This window comes from Neomonachus schauinslandi, chromosome X (genome assembly GCF_002201575.2).
Source record: "Neomonachus schauinslandi chromosome X, ASM220157v2, whole genome shotgun sequence".
NCBI classification, from domain to species: domain Eukaryota; kingdom Metazoa; phylum Chordata; class Mammalia; order Carnivora; family Phocidae; genus Neomonachus; species Neomonachus schauinslandi.
The window spans coordinates 123,413,585-123,439,362 of record NC_058419.1 but is presented as its reverse complement, the minus strand read 5'-3'; positions in this window follow the sequence as shown (position 1 = coordinate 123,439,362).

The window sequence follows — 25,778 nt, the reverse complement described above, 5'->3', positions numbered from 1 at the left end:
TAATACAATCAAGGAAAATCAGACTGGTGAAGCATGTGAAAAGGCAAAGGAAGTAGAATTTTCTTTATCATTTTTCATGGCAGTGATTCAATAGCATGCTGAAAATAGAGGATTAAGTAAAATATACACGTTAGGGAAAGAGAAGCCTTCAATGCAGAATATATTCATTGTATCAACACGTGTGAAGCATCCAGTTTTATCTATTGTCACAAAAAATGTTATCCAAGAGAAAAAGAAAAACCCAAAGGGACTCAGATAATGAAAACAAAAGAATGGGCAAAATCTGACAAGAATAATGGAGGAAGGAAGGAAGGAAGGAAGGAAGGAAGGAAGGAAGGAAGGAAGGAAGGAAGGGAGGGAGGGAGGGAGGGAGGGAGGGAGGGAGGGGAAGGGAAGGGAGGGGAGAGGAGGAAGGAAGGGAGGAGTTTCTGTTGTGAACCTTGGGAAAAGGTTAATTTAGTGAAATAATAAAACAAACCCTAGCAAACAAGACAAAGAATGGTACTTTCTAATGACCAAAAATGATTCCACAATAAAGTTTTAATTGTGAGTATCTGGGCACCAAATACCACAGCATTAGCATATATAAAACAAATGCTATAAAAGATAAAAGAGGGAAAAATTCTCTGACAATTGATCTCTGTGATCAACTGGTATCACAGATCTCTGTGATAACTGAATATCCCTTGAAATATATAAATCATCAGCAGAGATTCAAGTTTGTCTTTGTTCCATGAAAAGTTTTAAAAATGATATATGAATAAAATATGCTCCTTTCTATGTCCTATTCAGTCTATGACATATAAAGTAGACCAAAAATTTAAAAAAATTTTTTTTTAAGATTTTTTATTCATTTGAGAGAGAGAACACGAGCAGGGAGAGGGGCAGAGAGAGAGGGAGAAGCAGACTCCACGCCGAGCAAGGAGCCCAACACAGGGCTCAATCCCAGGATCCTGGGATCATGACCTCAGCCAAAGGCATAGAAAATGGGGTGTCTGGGTGGCTTAGTTGGTTAAGCAGCTGACTCTTGATTTCGGCTGAGGTCATGATCTCAGGGTCCTGGGATTGAGCCCCACATCAGGCTCCATGCTCAGAGGGGAGTGTGCTTCTCTCTAAAAAATACATAAGTTTTTAAAAAATGTTAATAGACAACGATTTATAAAACCTAAAGGACCACTGGACAACTCTGTATAATAATGGAATATCCCTTGAAAATACGGTATAAAACAGTATAGAGATTCAAGTTTGTCTTTGTTCCATGAAATGTTTAGAAATTACAGGTGAATAAAATGTGTTACTTTTTAAAATATTTTAACTTCATACAAATGTGCTTTTGCTATATTTACTGACCGATTTTTTCACACAGCTGTATTTTCCAGAATATCTTTTATACCGCTAGGCGTTTTTTATGCTTTTAGTCTACAGCTGGCCCTTCAACAGTGTGGGGGTTAGGGCATTGATCCCTCCCCATAGTTGGAAATCTGCACATAAATTTTGATTCCCCCCAAAACTTCACTAACAATAGCCTACTGTTTACCGGAAGACTTATAACTTAATAAAGTTGATTAACACACACTTTGTATGTCCTATGCATCACTTACTGTATTCTTAGAATAAAGTAAACCAGAGAAAAGAAAGGATGATTAAGAAAATCATAAAGAAGGGGGTACCTGGGTGGCTCAATCAGTGAGGGATTCTTGGTTTCGGCTCAGGTGACGATTTCAGGGTCCAGAGATTGAACCCCGCGTCAGGCTCCATGCTCAGTGTGGAGTCTGCTTGAGATTCTCTCTCCCTCTGCCCCCCTCCTACTCATACTCTCTCTATAATAAATAAATAAATCTTAAAAAAAAATAAAATAAAGCCATAAGGAAGAGAAAATACATTTACAGGACTGTCTCCTGTTTATCTGCATGTAAGTGGACCCACACAATTCAAATACATGTTGTTCAAGGATCAACTGTATTTATCTTTTTAGGTATCTTTCCAGGAAGCTCACTTTTTCCTCTTGTATTTGTCTTCCCATTCCTTTTATTGACTTCCTGCTCCCAGGGAACATAGTGTAATTATTTTGATCCAGTATTTAAATATGGTGTTTCTTTCTATAATACTTCCCCCCCAACCAAGGTGTTTTCTTCATCTGATTTTTATATTCTTTCTATTCCTGTTCTCTTTGGGGAGAGGGATTGCCTCGATTTTTTGATGGAGCTATGAAGCTGTTGCTTACGGTTCGCGAGGATAGAACAAATTCTTGGCTCACCTGGTCTCTTCAACCTTGGCACGTGGAAGCCTGATTTTTGCATTTCCTTTCGTTTAGTTGGTTTCATTGCGTTTCACATTACTATTTTTAGAGATAATAATATAAACGAAATCCCATCATTTCACCATGGATTTTGGCTTCCCTGATGCATGTGTAGGCTTTTATGTGTTTCCCCCCCTCAGGATTTCTACTTGTACGCTATCATCTCATTAGTCAGGTTGTGATCTTGCACAGATCGTAATTATAGTCTGTCTCTAGCCCTTTTTGTGGAAGACTCCCCGGGGTTCTCCTGTCAACGAATAAAGCTCAGGCTGCTAGATCATCTGATGGCACTATGGGATGGCATTAACTTCACATTTTACAGCGTATGCTCCTTACAATGTCAGGAAAGCATACTAGTCTATGGGTGGGCATTGAATCATCTGCGTCCTTATGTTAAAACTCCTGAGGGGTGCCTGGGTGGCTCAGCCGTTGAGCATCTGCCTTCGGCTCAGGTCATGATTGAGCCCTGCATGGAGCTCCCTGCTCCACGGGAAGCCTGCTTCTCCCTCTCCCGCTCCCCCTGCTTGTGTTCCCTCTCTCGCTGTGTCTCTCTCTGTCAAATAAATAAAATCTTTTTTAAAAATTATAAAAAAATAAATAAAACTCCTGAGAAAAATAAAGACATTGTTCTTTGCATTAAACAATGCTGAGGAGGACATCCGCCTCCAAGAAGATGCTACGAAAACCACTGGACATTATATAAAATATACAAAGATTCTGAAATGCACAGAGAAGGCAGATCATCGAGGGGACCTGGAACCTAAGGACTAATAATGTGGTGAGTCTGTGTCTTGTTCCTTCCTCCCTTCTTCCTCTCTCCTTCCCTCCCTCCTTCTCTCCTTCTTTCCTTCTCCTTCTTTCCATCCTTCCTTCTCCTTCCTTCCATCCTTCCTTCTCCTTCATCCTTCCTTCTCCTTCCTTCCATCCTCCCTTTCCTCCTTTCTTCTCCTTCCTTCCATCCTCCCTTCCATTCCTTCTTCTCCTTCCTTCCACCCTTCCTTCTCCTTCCTTCCATCCTTCTTTCTCCTTCCTTCCATCCTTCCTTCTCCTTCCCTTATATGTCCCACACTGAGAACTGAATCAGATAGCCATCCAGAAAAGGAAATAATACCTGATTTAAAAAAAAAAAGTCCCCCATGGCCTTCTCTCTAGTCAGAGGACCAGGGAAGGAGGAGCAGAGCAAGATAATACTTTCAGAAAATTATCACTCTATTCCAATCAAGCACCCCAAGAAAAATGGTGGCTTCACCCCCAACCCATGCTAGCAAATCTCGAGTGAGGAACAAGCCCTGCTGGGCAATGAGAAAGCATTGCCACCCAAATGTATTGTTTTTATATAATATTTTTGAAATGCCAAAATTATGAGACTAGAGAACAGATTAGTGGTTTTCAGGGATTCAGAAGGTAGTTGGGCAGAAGGGGAATGGGTGTTACTGTCACTGGGGAACAAGAGAAATCCTGACATGCTGGACTGCACTGATACTAATTTTCTGGGTGGGATGTTGCAGTCGAAGTTTGCAAGATGTTACTATTGGAAGACCAGATAAAGGGCGTGTGGGATTGCTATCACTTCTTACAAGTGTGCCTGAATCCATATTTACTTCAAAATAAACTGTGCATTTAAAAAGTCCCCTGAAAGCTATAGGCACCCCATGTTTATTGCAGCATTATCTACAATAGCCAAATTATGGAGGCAGCCCAAGTGTCCACTGATTGATGAGTGGATAAAGATGTGGTACACACACACACACACACACACACAGGAATATTATTCACCCATAAAAAAGAATGTTGCCATTTGCAATAACACGAATGGATGGGTGGAGAGAGTATAATGCTAAGGGAAATAAACCAGTCAGAGAAAGACAAATGTCATATGATTTTACTCGTATGTCAAATTTAAGAAAGAAAACCAACAAACAAAGAAAAAAGGGACAAATAAAAAATCAGATTCTTACCTCTAGAGAACACACTGAGGGTCACCAGAGGGGAGGTGGGTGGGGGGATGGGTTAAACAGGTGATGGGGATTAAGGTGGGCACCTGTCGTGATGAGCACCGGGTGATGTATGGAAGTGTCAAATCACTATGTTGTACACCTGAACCTAACATAACACTGTATGTTAACTACACTGGAATTAAAATGAAAAATAAGTAAATTAAAAAGTCCCCTGAAATTCTTATGAATGATACTATAGTCCATTTTTCTTTATTTCCCCATGCATAGAAAAAGCAATATAAGAGAATAAGCCAAGAGTAAGTTAACAATTATCGTTGTCGGCTTTTATGGTCAATTTAGGCTGCAATTTTGGAGGGGTGGTTTATCATTCTGTGATTGTCCTTCATATTCCAAATTTTCTACAGTGAAAATGCATTTTTCTCAGAAAGAAGAGGCACAGATTTATAAAGTAGGATGTTAGCAGACATTTAACATTATCTCCTATTTATTTCCAATCTTTTCCTATGCCTGCTATCTTTTGTGATATGCAAATATTTGAGGCATTTCCCCTCCTCACTCAAATACTCATTTTTTTCATTAAGGCTGAGGGATAGAGGGGAAAAATGTTTTTGATTTTAACCTCTATTTCTTAAATGCGATCATAAGAGCTTTCCTATTTCATTAATATAATAATCTTGAAAATTTGATAGTATCTTCTTTCTACAGATGTGGACAAGGAAGTGGAGAGATACTAATTGGGTGCCCACCTCACAGTGTTGGAGATTGAACACATATTCCCATACCTGACCAGGCACCAAATCTCTGTTATCTGATACACCCACAATCGACAAAATTCATTTGACTTTCTCTTGCCCTGAAAAGTGTGGAAATCATTCCAAATATTCTCAAAACACTCCCCAGTGACTTGCAAGAACACTGCCATCATAAAAGAACATAATGTCCTAACTATTTCTATAGGCTACGAAGCATAAAGCCTGCACAGGGATCCCAAGGACGAGTGATGGAAATGTGGACGGCTTGAAACCATTCTTAATAGTTTAGGCAAAAGATACCTTTTTCTACTTCTGCACTCACTTTGTTATTGATGAATTTATTGTTGGATGTTTTAAGAGCATAAATGTAGAGTTCTGGACTGATTACATCTTGGTCTGTGAGTGACGGTAAATTGAAAGGTTTACAGCAACACCTATCAGCAGGATCTAATAGTTACTCTGTTTTGACACCAAGTGGTTAGTGGAAATTAGTAAAAATCAAAATAAGTGTGGTAGCATTCCCAACCTAAAAGGATGTATTTCAGACCCATACAAAGCATTTACATCTGTGAAATTTGGTGCTGGAAGGGACTGTGGGAGTCACGGTCCCCAGACACTCCCTTTGTTTTAGGAAAGGGAACATCGCAGACTGTGAGACCCCTCCTAGCTCACCACGTAGGTTATTCACAGAGGTGGAAACAGAAAGAGAGGTTAGATAGTTTTGGACCCACACAGGGATATAAAAATTGTGTTTGCCTCCATCAAGAATCTCTCCTCAATAAAAATCTGTGAATTCTCAAGATGACTGCTAAGGGCAAGGCAGGATTCTAGTCGTTTTCCAGGCACTGAGCACCTTTATCCTTAGAAGTTGTCTTGAAACACGTCTGAGCCCAGGTCCAGGCCCACGTGAGCGTCCAAGTACTTTGTTTGCCCTTCTCCTGTGTATCCTTACATCTTAGGATATTTGTGTAGAGCAAGGCTAAGGATCACACGGGAAAGGAGCACAGACCTCAGCCATGCTATCCTCCTCCTTCTCCAGTAGCTTTCTGCACTGTGTATATCCACTAGTGTGTCCCTGCTGGAAAGTGAAGTCCTCTGATTAACCACACTAGGTTGCAAATCATAGTCGTATGCCATTTGCATTTGACCAACTCTCCAACCAGCCCAAGTAGATCATGGAGGCCCAACCTCCTTTCACATGTGCTTTCCCAGTGAGGTGTCCAGATAAACTTCATTTTTTCCAAAAGCTTATTTCCAACAGTGATGCTAAATCCATCCCTAAAGACTCTGGCAACAAGTAATGATGAAGTGGCTCTCCATGGACCTGCTATTCCCATGTTACCCAGGATCCTGGGGGCGGTAGGTTTGAATCCAGGTGTAGGCGCACATGGGTGTATGTGTTTAAAAACACAACAAAAAACAATAATGCCAATAATCAGCAATTTCAGGATTAGTGTATTTTGATCTATTTGATCTACTTTTATTTATTCCCTCAGGGTTGATGGAGAAACAAGTCCTCAGATACATTGTTAACACTGAAAGAGCACGAAATCTCTAAGAGAGGAGCTGGGATGAGGGTGAACCATACATACCTGGAACCATTCACAACTTTTCCCCCATTACACCATCCATCCTCCTCAGGCACTGATCCACCTGCAGCTCGAGAATGCAGAATGAAATCATGTCTGGCCTCTAACATCAGCTGAAATGTACAAACCTAATTGCCCAGGGACAAACTGAGTAATACATTGGATCTGCAACCCTTTAAATTCAAGATCAAGGCACCTACTGCTAATTTGGCAGCTCCTGACATTTTCCAATCTCTTTAACGTCACGCGAATGAAAAAGTAGACGTGGGTAGTACCGAGCCTTAAGGACTATGATATTTAAAATAATTTCAGCAGATGGAGTTATTAACAGCCATTCATAAAGAAACAGCCTTCGTGACAAAAGGAACTTTAGCGACCCCATGATTACTCAATTTTGGGGAGAGATTTTGAAAGGAAAATGAGATTTTGGTAAATCTGCTAACAACCATCCATGTGAAAAATTTTAAAACTCAGAAATATCATAATAGATCTCCCAAGGAGAACTTAAATACCTAAAACATTTAAACTATTATTGATAACAATTAGGAGAGGAAAAATGGCTTTTCAGTTCTATCTTATAGTAATATATTGCTTTTAAAAAAATCTCAGGATCACTTTTAATTAGTCTCACAGTGGTCCTTAATGATTTTTCTTTTACTAAAACCTAAAATATGCCCCATTTTGGCTTGATTTATCTGCAATGATGTTCAAAGGTGACTTCTCTCTTCCTTGAATTCCCTCTTCCTGTGGCTTCTGTGATATTTGCCCCATTATCTTCCTACCATTGTTTTTAAATAAATTTTATTATTATTTGAAAATAGTTTTAGATTTACCAAAAAAAAAGAGGACAATTGTACAGATAGGCTTATCTACCTAAACCCAGTTTCTGCTATCACATTAATATAGAACATTTGTTATAATAAACAAAATAATTTTGATACATTATTCTTAACTGAGGTCCATATATTAGATAGTCCTTAGTTTTTACAGTTTTTACAAAATGCCCCTTTTGGGGGGCAGTTCTAGGACCCCACATTACATTCAGTTGTCATGTGTCCTTTGATTGCTCTAGACAATTTCTCAGACTTCCTGTGTCTGTGATGACCTTGACAGGTTTGAGGAGTCCTAGTCAGGTGTTTTGTAGCATGTCCTTCTATAGGGATTTGTCTGGTGTGTTTCTTATGATTAGACTAGTGTTATAGGTTTCAGGAGAGACCACAGAGGTAAAATTGCATTTCCAATTGTATCACGTCAAGGGTATGTACCCTGAACTTAACTAACTGATAATGTTGGCTTTGGTCGGCTGGCTGAGGTCATATTTGTCAGGAGTCTCCCCTACCATGTGACTGCTTTTGCCCACTTTCTATACAGTATTCTTTGGAAGGAAGTCCCCACACAGTTCACATGTAAGTGGTGAAGAATAATCCACCTCCTTGATGGTGTAGTATCTACATAAATTATTTGGAATTCTTCTGTAAAGGAGATGGGTCTATTCTCTCTAATTCATTTATTTTTTTTAATCCTGTGTTTATATCAGTATGGGCTAATGGATATTTAATTATCCTTTGGGTTCTAATGCAATAGTACTTTGGTTGCACAGACTGCTTCAACATGTGCCATTGGGAATAAGCCCTTATTTTCTGGCCCTACAAGAAGTTTGGGCTCTTCTTACATGTTTCCTGTTCCAGTTCTAGAATCAGGTATTTCCCCAAGGAAATGATGGTTGTCTTGCTACCATTTTTGTTGCACGTTCTTGGGGTTCTACCAGAGCTTGGCAGCCTCTCTTGGTCAACAAATGCTGGAGGGATGATCCAAGGACCTCCAGGCTTGTGTCTTATCAGTTTTCTTGTCTATACCTACTCTGAGGACATCAGTATGAGACCATTCGTGAGAAAACCAAGTCCCTTGTTGTCCACCTCACCCCTCAAATGTCCATATTCTGCAAGGCCAACATGATGCCCTTTCTAAAATCCAATTCTGATCATTGTACTCTTACTTAAAAGCCTTTCATCAACCAATCTATCACATCTTCTATAGTATAGTCACATAGGTCTGAATCCCATTTGTGTACATTTTAATATGTATAATATTCAAGAATTATACAGGAATGCAGGGAAATAGTGTATAAAGACAGGTTCGTATGTCATGATATGTGTCCCCAAATTTTACTGGTGGCCCTGAAAGTTGGGAGAGCACCAACATTCAGAGTGAATTAGCCTTCAGTACCTTATTGTTCCTCCTTCAGGTCTCTTCAGCCTCTTTAACATAATTTGCTAATAACCCCATCAACGCTTCTTCTCGACTTCGAGACACCGAAAAAAGTTGCATGTCCTCAAATATACATGTGCACGCCTTCACCCAGTCTTCCTTTTTGTTGTCTTTGTCCAATTTCTGCCACACAGTTACACAGCCATATCGACGTTTAGTGGGTGTTCTCTCTTCTTTAGGATCCTGAATCAACTGAAATTTTTAGAACCCTTTGTATCTAGTTATACTTGCCATTAACATCAACTGTCTATTTGTGTCTGAATATATACACACTTAAGTTTTCTATTTTCCATTCATCATTTTTTGGCAGAGTATCATCAATATTCTCCAGACTTTACAAAGGATTCTTTGGGGTGCCTGGCTGGCTTGGTCAGAGGAGCATGTGACCTTTGATCTTGGGGTTGTGAGTTCGAGCCCCACATTGGGTGTAGAGATTATAAAAAAAAATAAACAAACGTAAAAAAAAAACACCAACGAATTCTTCGTCATCACATTCTTGTTAATTCTCTAAATTGCATTCCCGAATCCTATGCCACGGACTTATGATTTCTACTTTGTCTGCTTACCATTTCAACGGATACCTAACCATCAATCTTAACTTATTTTTAAGACAATTATTTTAGACTGTGTGTTTCCCACTAATGATTATTTCAACCAGTCATTTTATATACATATGCATTGATTCAAAACATTTTATTTTATGGAAAAATGCAAAACATGAGTGTTTATTTAATAGTCTCCTATCTCTATGTCTGTAGGAGAATTATTAAAAATGGAATGTGTAGGTTCAATAAAACACTAAAGCTGTTTAGCTCTTGCTAAAACACCATGTGGAAATGGACATTACTATAACAAGTAAGGGGGGGGCAAATTATAACAGTGCATTTAGACCTCTTTTGCCAGAAATTTTGTTGTTACAAAGATAATTCATTAATGAGAACCTTGGTGTACTCTTAACTTGCTTTTTGGGCATGTGACTGAACATCTTTTTACTCTTTAAGGGGCATATGAATCTCCTTATTAACTTTGCTTCAATTATTAACCAGTTTTGGTGTGTTCATCCTTATAAGGCTAGGTTTGAGTCATTTATGTCTTTTCCCTCCTTCATTGTGGATGGGGCATTTCAAAGCCTGTGAGGAGGTGTGATGTGCATTAGATGCTTGGAGGTAGTGTTACAAAAGCAAAGAGAAGTCCTAGACTCCTGGTGCTTCCAACCCAAGGCCTTTTAGAAGAATTATAGACAACCATTCCTGGGGCACCTGGGTGGCCCAGTCAGTTAAGCATCCAATTCTTGGTTTCAGCTCAGGTCATGATCTCAGGGTCATGAGGTTGAGTCCCGTGTGGGGCTCTGCATTCAGTGTGGAGTCTGCTTGTCCTTCTCCCTGTCTGACCCTACCCCCTACTTCCTAGCTCTCTAAAATAAATAAGTAAATCTTTAAAAAAAAATAAAAAAGACAACCACTCCTACAATGTCTCAACTTATGAAGGGTTCAATGTGATCACACTCTCTTCTTGGCATCCTATAAAAGGGTTAGAGTCCTTTTCAAGCACACACACATACACACACATATGCTTCATCTTCTAATATTTTTTAGACACATGCTTAACCATGTGTCTTAATCATGCTGAATGGAAGAAATCTGTCCCAAAACAGATCTATAGATGACTCATCTTTGGGAATTACGACAAGGAGCTTAATATAATTATTATAAATAAAAGTGCAACAGGAAAAGGTAAGTATGAGTGATAAACAGGGAAATTTCAGGAGAGATTAGGGCATCAAAGAAAAGAAAATATTCCGGTGAAAAAAATATGTGAAGTCAATTTAACGCTAGAAATCACAGCAGACTATATACAACAGAAGGATCAATGAACTTGAAAAGTCATTTAAATTGAAGCATAAAAAAATAGTAAAACTGAAAAGAGCTAGATATAGAACTCTATATCCAAATTACTTTCACCAATAAGGTGAAATAAAGGCATCTTCTGACAACTGATGAATTTGTCTGCAGACCCAGCTGGAAGAAGTTGACTAGCTAGAGGTCAGTTATAGAAGATGAAGTGTAGACCCGCAGAATGCAATGAGAATCACCAGAAATGTTGATATGTAGGTAAAAAGCACACATTATTTAAATAAACACAGCCTTGCTTTAAAACCATGACTAAACAACATAAAATATATTGTAGGGTCTATGACATATGCACAAGTGTATTTCACAAGTGCACCAAGAATGGCTTAAGGGAAGTAAATACAATTATACTCTTACAGGTTTCTTATCTCGCATAATAAATCACATAGTATTTTTTTTTCCAAGGTTAACCATCTAAGATGGATAGTGCAATCACTGGATTGACCACTGAAAAATTTAGAAATAGCTAAAAATAATAAATGTTGAAAATGGAATAGCAAAATTATGGTCAAACTCAGAAGATCATAGAAAAGAAATAAAAGAGGGACAAAGAACAGACGGGACAAACAATGAATGTCAAGCTGGCCCATGGAAATACAACCATATCAGACATTGCATTGTGTGAAACAGAATAAACAGTCCAATTAAAAGACAGATTATCAAAATGATAAATAAGCAAGGCCTTGCTATATGCTCTTTATTTTTTAAAGGTATTTAAATAACAAGACACACAAACACAAAAATAACAAGACACAGACTGAAAAGTATTAAGGTGGAAAAAATGCTATAACAACACAATATAAGGAATTGGAGTGGCTCTTGGAATCTCCTAACAAGTGGATATAAAGATAAGGACTCTTGTCAGAGATGAAGACTATGTCTTATTGGAGAAAAAAGAATGAAATGAATGATCAGGAAGGCATAATGATTTTTATGTATATGGGCCTATTTACAGAGCTTCAGTGCATATGAAACAAGCCTGGTTGCATTCAAAGGAGGGAGGGAAGGGGAAAGAGAGAGATTCAAACCATCATTGGGGATATTAAGACTGCATTGTCAGGAATTGATTAAACAAGTCCACTTTCACAGGTGAGATTATGTTAAATGTAATATGTGTGTGTATGCTATATACTCAAGTGATTTTACCATTTATACTCCATAAAATTTCCAAGTTCCTTTCAAGGTCCTACTACCATCTAAAAAACACTGGAATGATGTTTTCTGTAAATGTTTGGTACACTTTTTCTTATAAAATCATCTGGGTAAACTGCATCTTTTGAATTGGTGGAGATTCATTTAACCATTCCTTATATTATTCAAACAAAAGGAGTTACAGATAATATGTGCTTTTGGATCAATTTAAACCAGTTTTATTATCCTAGCATAGTTATTACTTTTAAATGTGTTGTTTGCTTGCTCTGGAACATGTCACTGAATTTCTTTCTTTTTTTTTTTTAAAGATTTTATTTATTTATTTGACAGAGAGAGAGAGACACAGCAAGAGAGGGAACACAAGCAGGGGGAGCAGGAGAGGGAGCAGCAGGCTTCCTGAGGAGCAGGGAGCCCAATGTGGGGCTCAATCCCAGGACCCCGGGATCATGACCTGAGCCAAAGGCAGACGCTTAACAACTGAGCCACCCAGGTGCCCCATGTCACTGAATTTCTTATATTTCTATTTCCCCCTTGTCATTTCTTAACTGTCACTGTGGCTTTTTCCTTTTCTTTTATGTATATGGTGAGAACATCTAGGTTTTCTCCAAAAACTAAACTTGAGATTTACTAGGTGGCTACATTATCTTCTTGATAGCAGGTTTTTGTTGTTTTTTTTTTTTCTGTTTTTGTCTTTGTTTTCTTCAGGGTTGATCAACGATACTGATTTTGAGTTTCATGATCAATACACAAATTGCTGTGCTTTGATTTAAAGTGCCTGAAATAGAGAGGGAGTAGGAAAGGTTTTCAAGGGCTGGAATTTCTCTGGAGGCAGAGTAATGGGAAAGAGTTAGGATTCCCACGTGGTTTTGTTTCCTTGTTTTCTGGACCAAGACTGTTCTCTCTCTGTTTGGCGTGTGTCACTGTGAACAACTGTGTAGCTGGTGAATACAACATCTAACACCTCAGGGTTCCTGCAGAGGAATTTTCCAACTCTGGAAAGATGTCCTATAGAGATAGTCATGGAAAAGCAGAAGCGATGTCAAGCCAGTTGAGTGTCCTGGGACATGGTGGTCCAAGCATACATCCCTTGATATATAGAGAGGATAATTATTATTCCCCAAGCTAAGAACACAAACAGAAGCTAAGGGATCAAGGTACCCACCCACACTTGCTAGAACATCAGATTCGCCTACAGTGAGCTGCCATGTCACGGGGCTCATTTTGTCCTAAATGTCACATTCCCTGCCCAAACTGCCCGTTTTGCAGAGGAAATGGCTTGGCTACTGGCATGGAACCTTAACCAGTCTGCAAGACAAGCCAAGACCACCAGCCACCTAGAAAGACCTCTACTCCCATCAGAACAGGTGGTGCCTGCAGCCCCAGCAAGTGACAGCCAACCCTCCTCCCAACACCTGAGAAAATGGGACATACAACAATCTAATGACCCCTTGATTTCCCAGACACTAGATATGGTGGCAGATCCAGCAAGCACCCCAAAGCATACTCTAAGAAACATGAACCACAAGCTCTTAATGACCTCCTCAAAACAGGTTATGGAAGAAGCTCTAGAAGTCAAACAACCCTATGATTCAGATACATAGTGTATCCAGTGAATACTCCTGCTATAAACAGAAAACACAGGGCACGTCAGTAAGAAAACTCTGCTCTTAAAACATAGCCAATATGGGAGCCACAGAAAATTAAAAGAGGTCACCAACTGATCAGAACAATATGAACCCCAGAAAGATGGCCCAGACTTGGGCACAATGAGACCTCCCTAGCCCACAACAAAGAGGGTAGACAAGAGCAGCCAGTATGTAATCCCAGGTACGCCCCCGGTAGAACCACTCCATCAGATGTGAGGAGTGCTAGAAGGTACCAGAGATGCCATGGTCTGGGTACAGGTGACATTTCAGACAACAGAAAACACCAACTTTGAGACAGATAGACAAGTGTTTCCAAGCTCAGTCTATGCTGAGTTTCAGGAAGCGTCTCTTCCAACCATTTCACAGAACTCAGCAGTTACAAAAACTCTCGTTAGAATAAAAACATGCATGCCTTACCGATGATCAGGAAGCTGCCTAAGGAAGCAGGCTCACATGCTGACCCCAAAGGAAAGCTAACGCCTTCTCCACCAGCTCGCTAGGAGATCTGGATTCCTTGCCTTGCTTCCAGTTCTTGTGTGGAGTCATCTGTTTGATAGAAGCCCAGTCAGAAGCAGATTTCGGACCCAGGGGACTATAGGACAGACTTTCTTATTTCAGCTCTCTGCATCTGTCTTAACCTGACCCTTCCAGCTCCACTGCCCAGGGAGAACAAGGAGAAGGTCATTGGCTGCAGTCAGGGCAAGGATAAGTGAGAAAAGAAGGCTTTCCAGGTATTCTAATGCAAATCACACATTTCTGATGCCATAAAGGATGCAGTCCAAGAGCAGCCTCAAAGAGAAAAGGAATCAGGGTCTGTAAGGGGTACAGACTAGGTAGTAGGTAGAAGTAAGACTGCAGTTGAAGAAGAAAGAGGCCACCATGTTGTGTCTGACTTCAGTCCCATACCCCCTCCACCTGCAGGATATTGGAGGCTCTGGGCTTCTCCCTTCCTTATAACCAAAGTAATGAGTGCCCACAGCTGTTTCTGGGCATTGTCAGGGCAGGAAACCACCAGGTGCTTATTGTATAATGTATGTTATATACTCCAAGGAGGGGTTAGCATGCATTAGCACCCAACTGAACCATCACACGCACCCTCACCTCCCAGTCCATCCTAGTGGAAAGCCAACAACATGTCAGTCATTATTCTCTTGCCTTGTAGGTTGACCTTCATGGGAACACAAAGCAAAGCATAGTCAGAGAGTGAAATGAACAGCCCCTTAAGGATGAGGGATCCATGCTTCTCAAACTGTGATATGTGATCACCTGAGGACCTTGATGAAGTGTAGATTCAAATTCAGCATGTCTAGGATGTGCCCTCAAATTCTGTAGCTCTGCCAAGTCCCACGTGATGCTGAGGTTCTTCACACCACACTTTTTGAAAAGCAAGGAGTTGAATCAGTGGTTCTGAAGCCTGCCTGGTGTCAGTTGCCTAGAAGGCATGTTCAAGCTCCACCCTCCTCCCCGAGTTTTTGAATCATCAGTTTGGGAAGGACCCAAGAATTTGCGTCTCCAACAAGTTCCCAAGTATTGCTGATGTTGCTGTTTCTCAGCCCAAACGTGGAGGACCATTTCAAGGACCAGAACAGGGGTTTTCGGTCTTGACTACTTAATAGAGTAACCTATAAAAATACCATGGAGGGAGGCTCACCCACTGATTTCCTGAATTAACTGAGCTTGTAGATTGTAAACAATTTCAGGTGATGCACATGTGCAGTGAACACTGTGAATCACTGTTGGACTTTTTTCTTGGTTTAGGTGTCGTGAAAGTTCATCTGTATCTGACCAGCTGTGTGGGAGACTGAAGCCAGGATCAACTTGCGTGGACAGGAGGGCCCTGAGGCATCGCCCACCATGGCTACTCCTGGTCCCTGCTTCCTCTGTGTCTGGTCCACCAGCCAGCTCAGGGACAGGTTCTATCCTTGCACTGCAAATGCCTCCAGTCAAGTGGCAATCTGTCTCCTCCATGCCCCAGTGCAATTTTGCATCTAGATATATTTTTAATCCATTTGGAGGTTTGAATCAGAAAGAAAATATATTTCCAATTTCCCCAGAGTCAGTTCTTTCTCTGTTGGATCTAAAAATTTGTTGCCTGAAAATGAATTGCTGGTAAAGTTAACTTTTTTTTAACAATTGCAACATTTTCCTTACTAACATGATGGTCTTTGTCCTATATAGAGTCCCTAAATTTACAGGCAGGGTCTAGGGAGACTTTTCTTCTTCACAATTCTGTGAATGTGGACAGTTTTACAACACACTGAATTTCAACTGTTTCCTTCTTCTTCTTCTTTCTGCTCCTCCTCCTCATTTTTTTCCACATTTGAGAATGGCAATGACTGTGCCCGACTTGCAGTGTGTGAAGTTAAAATGAGTTAGCAAGCTCCAGTTGTCCCCGCATTGCAAAGGGTCAACAAGTGACAGTTGTTGTCTTGCGTTCCTCTGCTCTTTTAAAGGATGGATGTGATGTTCTTTCTTGCAGCAAGTGTGACTGATCTTTTTCTGTATAACCAAGGTGGACTTGTCTGGCAACTGGAGTATGAGGCACTGTCTCCCATTCTTCACGCCATCTTCATTCCTCAGCTCACAGCTATCTGGCTTTGACCTCTGTCCCTTCACAAAATTCGCAAAGACCACTAGGTTGATTACCTCCTTTTGGCCCTCTTCTTGTCTGATCGCTTGGTTTTCCTCAAATCTTCTACTGCAAACACCCCACACAACTGGCATCATTCTGACCCATCTGGCTCTTCTCACAACATGCACCTTGGTGGAGGGGGGGAGCACTCCTTCCTTTAATTGAAGCACTTCTTGCTCCTGGATCTTTGCAGCTGGAGTGGGAAGGAGGACAGTTGTCAGGAGAACGTTGGCCAATGGAAGTCATGGTGAGCATCTGAGCCCCTTTCTGGTCTCAGATTAGCCAGGCTGTCTCAGCATCACAGAGTTCAACCTTGATTGTAGGCAGTTGTCATTGTCCTTAATAGAATGAAGTGATGACTTTAAGCACTGTGAAAAGCCAAGGAATATTCCTATGTGTGGCAGAGAAGCAGAGAAAGAATGATTAGTCCCTAATACAACAATTTGAGCAGAACTAAGCATTCCATTTTAATAGAGATTTGGAAGCCAACTAAAATCCTTACCTTCCCATTTGCCATTCCCATTATTCAGCCTTCACAGATTTGTAAATAATACTCAAAGGTATAGCATCAAAATGGCTTCCAACCGGTCTCTGCTTCTAACAAGCTGAGGTCTCCCAGATTTCTTCATTACTGTTAATCATGTTCAACTTGTCTCTGCTTGCTCATTTCCATAAGTGAGGGCCATCTTGATGATTTGATGCCATTGAATCTCCTGGGTTGGCGCTTTCCCCAAATCAGTAAAGTCCTGTTTGATTCTTGATGGCAAGGACACGATGCCTCAGCTCCAACTTGTTTTTTCATTCAAAGCATGGCTAGGCTCTTTGCCAAGGAGCCTTGATTTTTCCTTCCTGGGCACTGAGGAATGATTGTTTACACAGTCCTCGTACTTACTGGTAGGAGATGGGAGACCACAGAAAATCTGCAGTATCTCCAAGACAAGAGTTAGGAATCTTTAGCGTTCTCTCTCTCACTCTCACTCTCTCTCCTAATATAAGCCAAGTGCTTCTTGGTTGATCTGCCCCAGTGGTTCTCAAACTTGAGCATACATCTGCATCACTGGTACAATTCACGAAATTAGAGATGGCTGGATTGCACCTCCAGGTTTTGGAATGGAGCCTGAAGCTCTGCATTTTTAGTAAGTTCTAGGGACTGTACTTGGAGAATCAATGATCTGTTCCCTGTTTTCAGTCAATGACTGTCACCTTGGCTCCTCTTTCTTACATAAAACTATATGGTCTGTTCTGCATAATTTAGTAAGTTCAAAATTTTTTTGTCAATGCTTTGCAAAGCTTTGGAAACATTCAAATATCAGCATGCGTCTGCTCCATAGTATTGAACCTTTTTTGAGTGACGTTGTACAGGCTAGGTCTGTCTGTGACCATGTATTTGGTAAACGGGCCTGCGTCTTCAGGGTTTCTGAATTTAACTTCCTCATATCCAGTAGTAATTTCCACATCTAAAAGATTCACAATACTTGCTTTGATGCCAGTAGAACTCAGTCTTTTATGTCTTCCTTTGCTAAGACAAGAGAGGATATTTTCTTACTGAGGTGATCTTCATTAAATAAATTCCTAAAACAGAAGTACATACAAGAAAGGTCTACAAGCCAAAAAGTAACTTATGAAATAGCCAATTTTTATATTCCATGCATGCTATGAATCAAAGGCAAGCAAAAATTACACTGGATCATTTCACAAAATGTGTGCATCCATGAATGGCTGTCTGTATTCCTACCAGAATCACATCATGAAGTATTATCTGTGCTCAAAGCTGTACCACTGATGATAAAATTTTTTCCCTCTGACTTGCGTTAGTCAGAGGGAATTTTTTCCCTCTGACAAGCCCCAATATCAATCAATTACTTCTGGCACTTTGAAAATGAAACTTACTTCCTAGCATCAGGGTCAGTTTTGCAATAATCTCCAGCTGTGTTTACGGAGTTGTTGGGATCACAAGAGTTCCCTCAGCAAAAGGTCATCAAGGGTTGTTCTGAGGAGGAGGAGGAGAAGGAGGAGAAGAAAGAGAAGAAGAAAGAAGAAAGAAGAAAGAAGAAGAAGAAGAAGAGGAGGAGGAGAAGAAGAGAAGAAGAAGAAGAGGAAGAAGAAGAAGAAGGAGGAGGAGGAGAAGAAGAAGAAAGAAGAAGGAGAAGGAGAAGAAGAAGAAAGAAGAAGGAGAAGAAGAAGAAGAAATAGTAGTAGTAAGGGAGGAGAGGGAAGAAGAAGGAAAAGGAGAAGGGGAAGGGGAGGAATTAGAAGAAGGAGGAGGAGGAGGAAGAGGAAGGGAGGGAAGGGGGAGGAGGAGAAGAAGAAATATACAGAAGAAGAGATAAGTGAATAAAGTAAGCATAGAAGCACAGCCATGTGGGGAGAGGTAGCAACCATACACCATGATACTTAGTCTCATGGCTCCAAATTCCTAGGGCCATACATTCCTCTTATCCCCAATTTCTATCAGATATCTCTTTTCAATAACAACGAATTTCAATTTTTACTTAATAGGTTTTGACTGATGAGGGAAAAAATATGTCCCAACTAATGCTCTGAATGCTGGTCTGCAGAGCCTGTGGTTGTGGTGAACAGATAAATTGGGCATTTTTTCCCCTTACCCTGAGAAACAAAGTTGTCCCCTGGGACATATGTAAAGCCCGGATGATGGTGAGGTTTTGTGATCAGTGTGGAGTAGGAGAGATACTGCCTTGTGCTCACCAAATACTTTTCTTCCCGATACACATTCTCCAGCCTCCTTGGAGAATAATTTGGGACGATGTGACTGTTCCGGCCCAAGGAACTTGGGTGGATGGGAATGTGCCCCATTAGACCTGGTGGACCCTATACCTTTTCCCATGTCAGGGTCCTTGGAGGCCACGTGTTGTGGGAGAGAGAAGATGGGGAACTTTTGCATCCCTGAGCCATTGCTTAGAAGTAAGCCAACTGACAAAAAAAGCAAATGGGAATTTGCTTGAGCATAAGAGATCTGATTGTGGGAGGCCAAAAAGATTGTTAGTACTGTTTGTTACCACAGCTAGCCTTACAAGTAGTGACTGATACAAAGGGTGAAACGGGTAGAGGTTTTCCTTATGTTTAAACACATTACAAACCTAGGATAAATAGAACGGAATATGTAGGGTAGAACAAGACAGGAGACCTGGCCCACTTTTGGGGAGGATCTTGAGCAACTCAAGCCTGGAGTTCCAGAATTCCTTCATCTCCTGGCCATTTCCCATTTCATGCTTATTCTCTCAGGGGAAATCGGGTCAGCAATTAGAAACATGGGACGGTGCTTTAATCTTCACTGCTGTACCCTGTGAGAGATGTCAGGTTAAAAAAAAAATAGAAGGTCCAATTGGAACCTTGGTTCTCGGCGCTGACAGGGAAGCTCTCAGTGTATGTTTTCCCCTGAGGTGCTGACTTGAAGCTTCAGTGAGGACTACCTAAAAGAAGCTCACTCTTTTCTGTGCTGCTTTATTTATCACCAAGATCCCTTTACTAAGTTATAGCACCTGTAATTATGCTAGAGCAGCATGATTGGTTGTAATGAGAAGTTTATTACCCAGAGCCTGAATCAGCAGTGAAGCAAATAACGTATTATGGACGTACTCGCACGTATATTAAGATGCCGGTTAAGCTGTGATTTCATTAGATGAGCCGATGTGGCTTAAAATATATGTGAGGGCAACACAAGATATTAGATTGCAATCTGGTACATTTATGAAAATACACTGAAATCTCATGTCACCGTGACCACCTCTGTGCATTAAAGCCTCTACGCGTCATCTCTGTGGACTTAGGCTTTTTCCATACGAACATAGTTTGGAGTCTTTCTAATCTTTTGTAATGAGGTTGGCCTGGTTGCAATCAATGGATGCTCAAGGAGAAAGCAAGATTATTAATATCTGTGGACTTAGAAGGCTTCTGTATTTAGCATATGTGCCAATGGATCATGAATGAATATTATTCTTTGTTTGTTTGTTTGTTTGTTTTACCTGTCAGGGACTCCTAAAATTCTCAAATGGAAATAACTTGCTGCAGGCTTTTTCCACACAAACATAATTTGGAGTCTTTCTAATCTCTTGTAATGAGGTTGGCCAAGCTGTAATCAATGGACGCTCAAGCATGGCATATGAAAAAAAACTGGGCCACCGCGGGGTATTAGCTAGCTTCTCCTTGTCGCATTTAAGTAATGCAGTTTCTTTCTTGCAAAAGCTTAGAGGGTTAAATTTTATTTTACTTTTCCCTCAGACAACAGTATGACTATGATTAGAAAAGTCTTTTATGTTATTTTAATTTTTTTGGCAATAATATGCATTCTGAGCTTGAACCCCTCTCCCCCCAACCCTAAAAGGTATGTTGATAATGGTTGTTTATGATTTTGCAGAGCATAACTGCTCTATGGACCTCAATTCGGTGGAGAGCAGACATGCATGAAAGAAATCCTTGAAGTCAGAAGATAAACAGCTCAGTGAGATTTTAAATAATTGGATAATAGCTGACATATCACCTTATCCAGTAGCATGCTGAAATAAAATCATTAATCTACTTTTAGGGTTATCTCCTCTACATTTTGTACAAAGATTTTAACTTTCCCGTGATCCTTACATAGGTGATTCAGTGACACACCATTAAAGCTAAAAAGTCGATAATTCTCTTAGGTATATATTGTCATATTTTTTCATCCATAGTTTCAAATCAGATCCCATCATAGGCAATGATTTCCCAAGAAATAGTATCCAAAACCATGTGTTCACTTTAAAGAGTCTATGCAGCACATTCCAATACATTCTTCCTCTTGACAATAATAGCATCTTGTTTGCATGAGGGTTAGGATTATACTTTATGATGATTATTCCACTTAATTGATGCAGACATGAAGATGGGAGAAATTGCGTTGCCCTCTCTCTGCCTCCAGCCAGTTAGTTCCTGTTATTCTGCAAGATGGGAATACAAAGCATCACTTTGGCTTTTTATCTGTCCTTGGGATTCGTGGACAGGTTGATTTGCTGGCAGTGAAGACATTCTGAGAGATGGTATCTCTCTGCCCCATGGCTTCCTCATGGCTCTCTCGTCTTACATGTGGTGTTGGGGTGTACGGAGGGGTTTACGGAATTTTAAGAGACCATCCCCGATGATTTCCTTCGTCTCCCACCTGTTTCTCATGTTTCGTGAGACCTCACAATATTTCCGTCTCACAGTGAAGGAGGCAGTGTTAGGTTTCGCTAGCCAGATGCTAATCTGAAATAAAAAAAAAATACAGAAGGTATTTTTGAAGAACACCATACGTTTCATTGCCTTGGATGTCTCTCTTCTAAATATGGCATTACACTCTCTTTCAGATGTGACATTACTTTCACTTTGCGAAGGAATAGTTAGTCCGTACTGATCACAGCAGCCTGTGGGATTTTCACCAACGGACCCTCAAGTTTCATCTCACCTAAAGAAGATTGAACGCCTGCGCTAAATAGTAATATTTTGCCAGGGCCCTCTTCCTCAAAGTGGCTCAAGATTCATGACATTGATGTCCGCAGAACTTTGCTAGGTGCCGCCTCGCACGACTAAAAAATGACAGTCATTTTTCTCTTATTAATTGAATGTCAGTTTATTAAAAAAGAATCATTCTGGTTATCAGAATTCATTAATATTAAAGATTTTTTTTTAAGATTTTATTTATTTGCTCAAGTTGGTGATGGGGAAAAAAAAAACGCATATAATTGCTACCGATGAACAGATTTCCTGTTTCCACAGTTTCTTAGAAAGATATGAGTGGCAGTTCTATATTTAACTTTATGCATCTGAACATTTGGAAGAATTGAAAATAGAAGCAATTTTCTCCTCTCTCCTTCCTTGTTATTACAATAAAATTACCTAAACAATTCAGATAAGATGTAATTCAGGGTTTTGAGTTATCCAAATAATCACATCAATTTCCCAAATTTATGGGATTGCAAAGACAATTCCAAAAACTCGAGAGAAAAGCATTTGCCAATTCTTAGGAAAATCAAATGAATCGGTGAGCAAACATACATGGTTTTGGGGTCGATATTAATCGATATATTGCTCTTTCTAGCTAGGCATATAAACATTTATGGGTGAGCTCCCCGATCCATGGGACCACATGTGGGCACCCATGTGTGCAGGCATGCATGATCATGTGTATGAATATTTGTGGCTAAATCTGGGGAAGAAGGGATGCTTTAGAAATTACAGACATTAAAATCACCACTTACATGATTTCATTTCATGTCAAGGACAAAGCAAGCATCTGAGCAGTTTGGCTCAAAGACAATTTCCTCTCTAGTGTCATTCTTTTCTTAGAAATATCACAGGACACCACCTAGAGATAAAGAGATGTCCATTTAGAAGGAAAGAATAAACAACTGTCTCAGGGGAGTAAATAGCCATGAGGAGTGAGTTTGATCTCCTGGAGATGCTCTCTCTGTTCTGTCTGTGTCTCTGGAATGTCAGGTCTCTGCTCCATGGGGATTGAAATGGCCCCTGTAGGTGTCATCGAGGAAAGTCACGATTGTAATCCACTTACGCCCACAGTGTCTTCAAAGTTTACCCCAGTATTCTTTTCCAGGAACTTAATTCTGAGTAAAGAGGTTTTCATGCAAAATCACATTGACAAATACTTCTCATTAGTGTATATTTATTCATGTTCTTCTGGTTGTTTTCACGGTAAGATTTTGGAATAAAGGGCATGCACAGCCAGCTAGCGAGCCTATACAAATAGATGGAAATAAAGCCCCATCCTTGCCTAAAGCACCTTAGGAAGGATTTGCAAATGCCCGTCATGTATACAGCTCATAAATGAAATCCTGTGTCTTCTTCAAGTGAAGTCTGGCTTGCTTTCTCCTTGGATGTCTTGTTAGAGTGAATCTGGACATGATTTGTGACAAATATTCTTGATTTACTTTTCAAATTCCAGGATGTTCCACATGGGAGTTTCTCACTTTGCATACATATATGCAATATGTATTGTAGATCTTTTAATATGTATATACAACATGTATCAATATGTACATGTAAATATGTGCAGAAATAATTGGTAAGGAACGTATATATCGTAGTAGACACTGAATGCCATTTTTTGCAAATGTTACATTATTGGGGTGTATATAATGAGGCTATTTCCATGTCTGAACATATGCTCATAGTAGCAGTGTTTTGTTGATCTGATTATAAGCTAATGGTGTAATTTGGCAAGTTTGATATAAAAGTGCTTTGGGGGGTGCCTGGGTGGCAGATTTGGTTAAGAATCTGACTCTTGGCTTCAGCTCAGGTCATGATCTCAGGGTCGTGAGATTGAGCCCCCTGTCGGGCTCCAAGCTCAACGTGGAGTCTGCCTGAGACTCTCTCTCTTCCTCTCCCTCTGCCCTTCCCCCCACACTCCCCCTCTCTCTCAAATAAATAAATCTTAAAAAAAAAGTGCTTTTGTTTTGAGGGGTTTTATTTGACTGGGGGTGAGGGGACAGACTAGCAAGTTGTGGGAAGTGCTTAGTGAGGTCAAGATGAGACAAAGAGGTAGACAAAGTTCATTTAAAATCATGTTCTGTTACTGGGTACCCAAATGTAAGCTACACTAAATTAGAACAAAGTAGCCCAAAGCTGTACATTAGCTCTTTGTTAAATGGTTTTGAATAAGATGTATCAATAATATTGTACATGACACGTTTGCCTTTGACTTTCTTTGAATCTGGCCAGCCCATTTACTCTTCTTCTCATTTGTTTTATGATGAGAGTCTTCTAATTCTGTCTCCACTCCTTGATATATGTACAGACATGCAAATTCATATGTACATTCATGTGGGGGGGACTTTCCAATATACATTTTAGGTAAAAAAAAAAAAAAAAGGACAGAATTCAGGAGAATGTTTTTACAGCTGCCTTTTGCATGTGCTCTGTTAAAACACACACATACACACATACATAGGATTTCTTTTTTTTTTTTTTAAGATTTTATTTATTTATTCATGAGAGAGAGAGAGAGAGGCAGAGGGAGAAGCAGGCTCCCAAGGAGCAGAGAGCCCGATGCGGGACTCGATCCCAGGACACTGGGATCATGACCCGAGCCGAAGGCAGACGCTTAACCATCTGAGCCACCCAGGCGCCCTACATAGGATTTCTTTATTGTAATTTTGCAGTGATTCACAACAGATGAAATCGTGCATTGTTTCTGGTACAAAATGGATGTCAGGGACCTCGAGTGGGAGGGGCAATTAATTTTCTGTAGTGCAGACTCAAAACCTGATTTTAATTTTAAGAAATGCAATTGGAAAGAATACATTGTTGACTTTGCTGCCAACAGTCCAGTTTTCATGCATATTATAGATTCAGGTTCAAGGCATTACATGCACATTAAAAAAAAACCTTAGCATATTATTTTAAATCAATATTACCTAAAATTTTAATGTTTTCATGTTTCATATTTCATATTTTTCAATGTCTTCCTATGAATGCTATACATTCTCGGGTTGCATTACATCTGTCTTTAGCCATTTTGGTACACATGTCCTGAACTTTACATGATGTGTCCTTCTCATTCCTAGTTGTGTTCAACTAAGTTTTCCTGACTAGAATTCTAATTGATTCACAAAGTTGACTAGGCTTTTCTGAAATCAAGATTACAGGAACTTGTGTAGCGAAGCCCTCTCCCCTATCCTTCCTCTTTAAAAAAATTAATATAGGGAAAAGTCATAAAATGGAGAAAGGAGCATGAAGTAGGGTCAACATTGTTTTTCTTAACTCCAAAAGAGCATGATTGTAAGCTATGCTTGGTGCCTACAGCAAACACCTTGCAATTTTACTTGTGATCGTTGCTTACAGTCCATGAGATTTAGATACCCCATGACTTAACCAGTAGGAGCCAGCATGAAAACACTGTCAAAGGCTTTCCTGTTTTTCTGGGAAAAGAAGCTAATTGGCTGGGACTCCAATTAAGTAGCTCCTGGTACTCAGTTGAGTTCCTTCTTGTTGGAGAACATAGGTAATAAAAATTTGTAACATTACAGCTTACACACATATTGAAGATAAGTTCGCACAACTTCCTGTGACAGAACAAGAACTGAGGCCACCCCGCCCCCCTGGAAGGAGCTAAATAATTGGGGGAAGATCACTTAGCAAATAATTAGTGAACCAACAGAAAATAATCAAAATTATCAATCTTGTTCTAATGCTCTTCTTATGTGGCTGTGACACAAAGTTAGGACAGACTAGGTTATGGAGAAGAGGAGGAAGAGGAAGAGGAGAAAAAGAGGAGGAGGAAGAAGAAGAGGAGGGAGGGCGAGGAGGAGAAGAAGAAGAAGGGGAAGGGGGAGGAGAAGGAGGACAGGGGGGAGGGGAGGAAGAGGAGGGGGGAGGGGGAAGGAGAATGAGGAGGGGGAGGAGGGAGGAGGGGGAGGGGAAGGAGAAGGGGGAAGAAGAGGAGGAGCAGAGGGAGGAAGAGGAGGAGGAGGGGGAGGAGGAGAAAGAGAGAAGAAGAAAGAAGAAAGAAGAAAGAAGAAGAAAGAAGAAGAAAGAAGGAAGAAGAAGGAAGAAGAAGGAAGAAGAAGAAGGAAGAAGAAGAAGGAAGAAGAAGA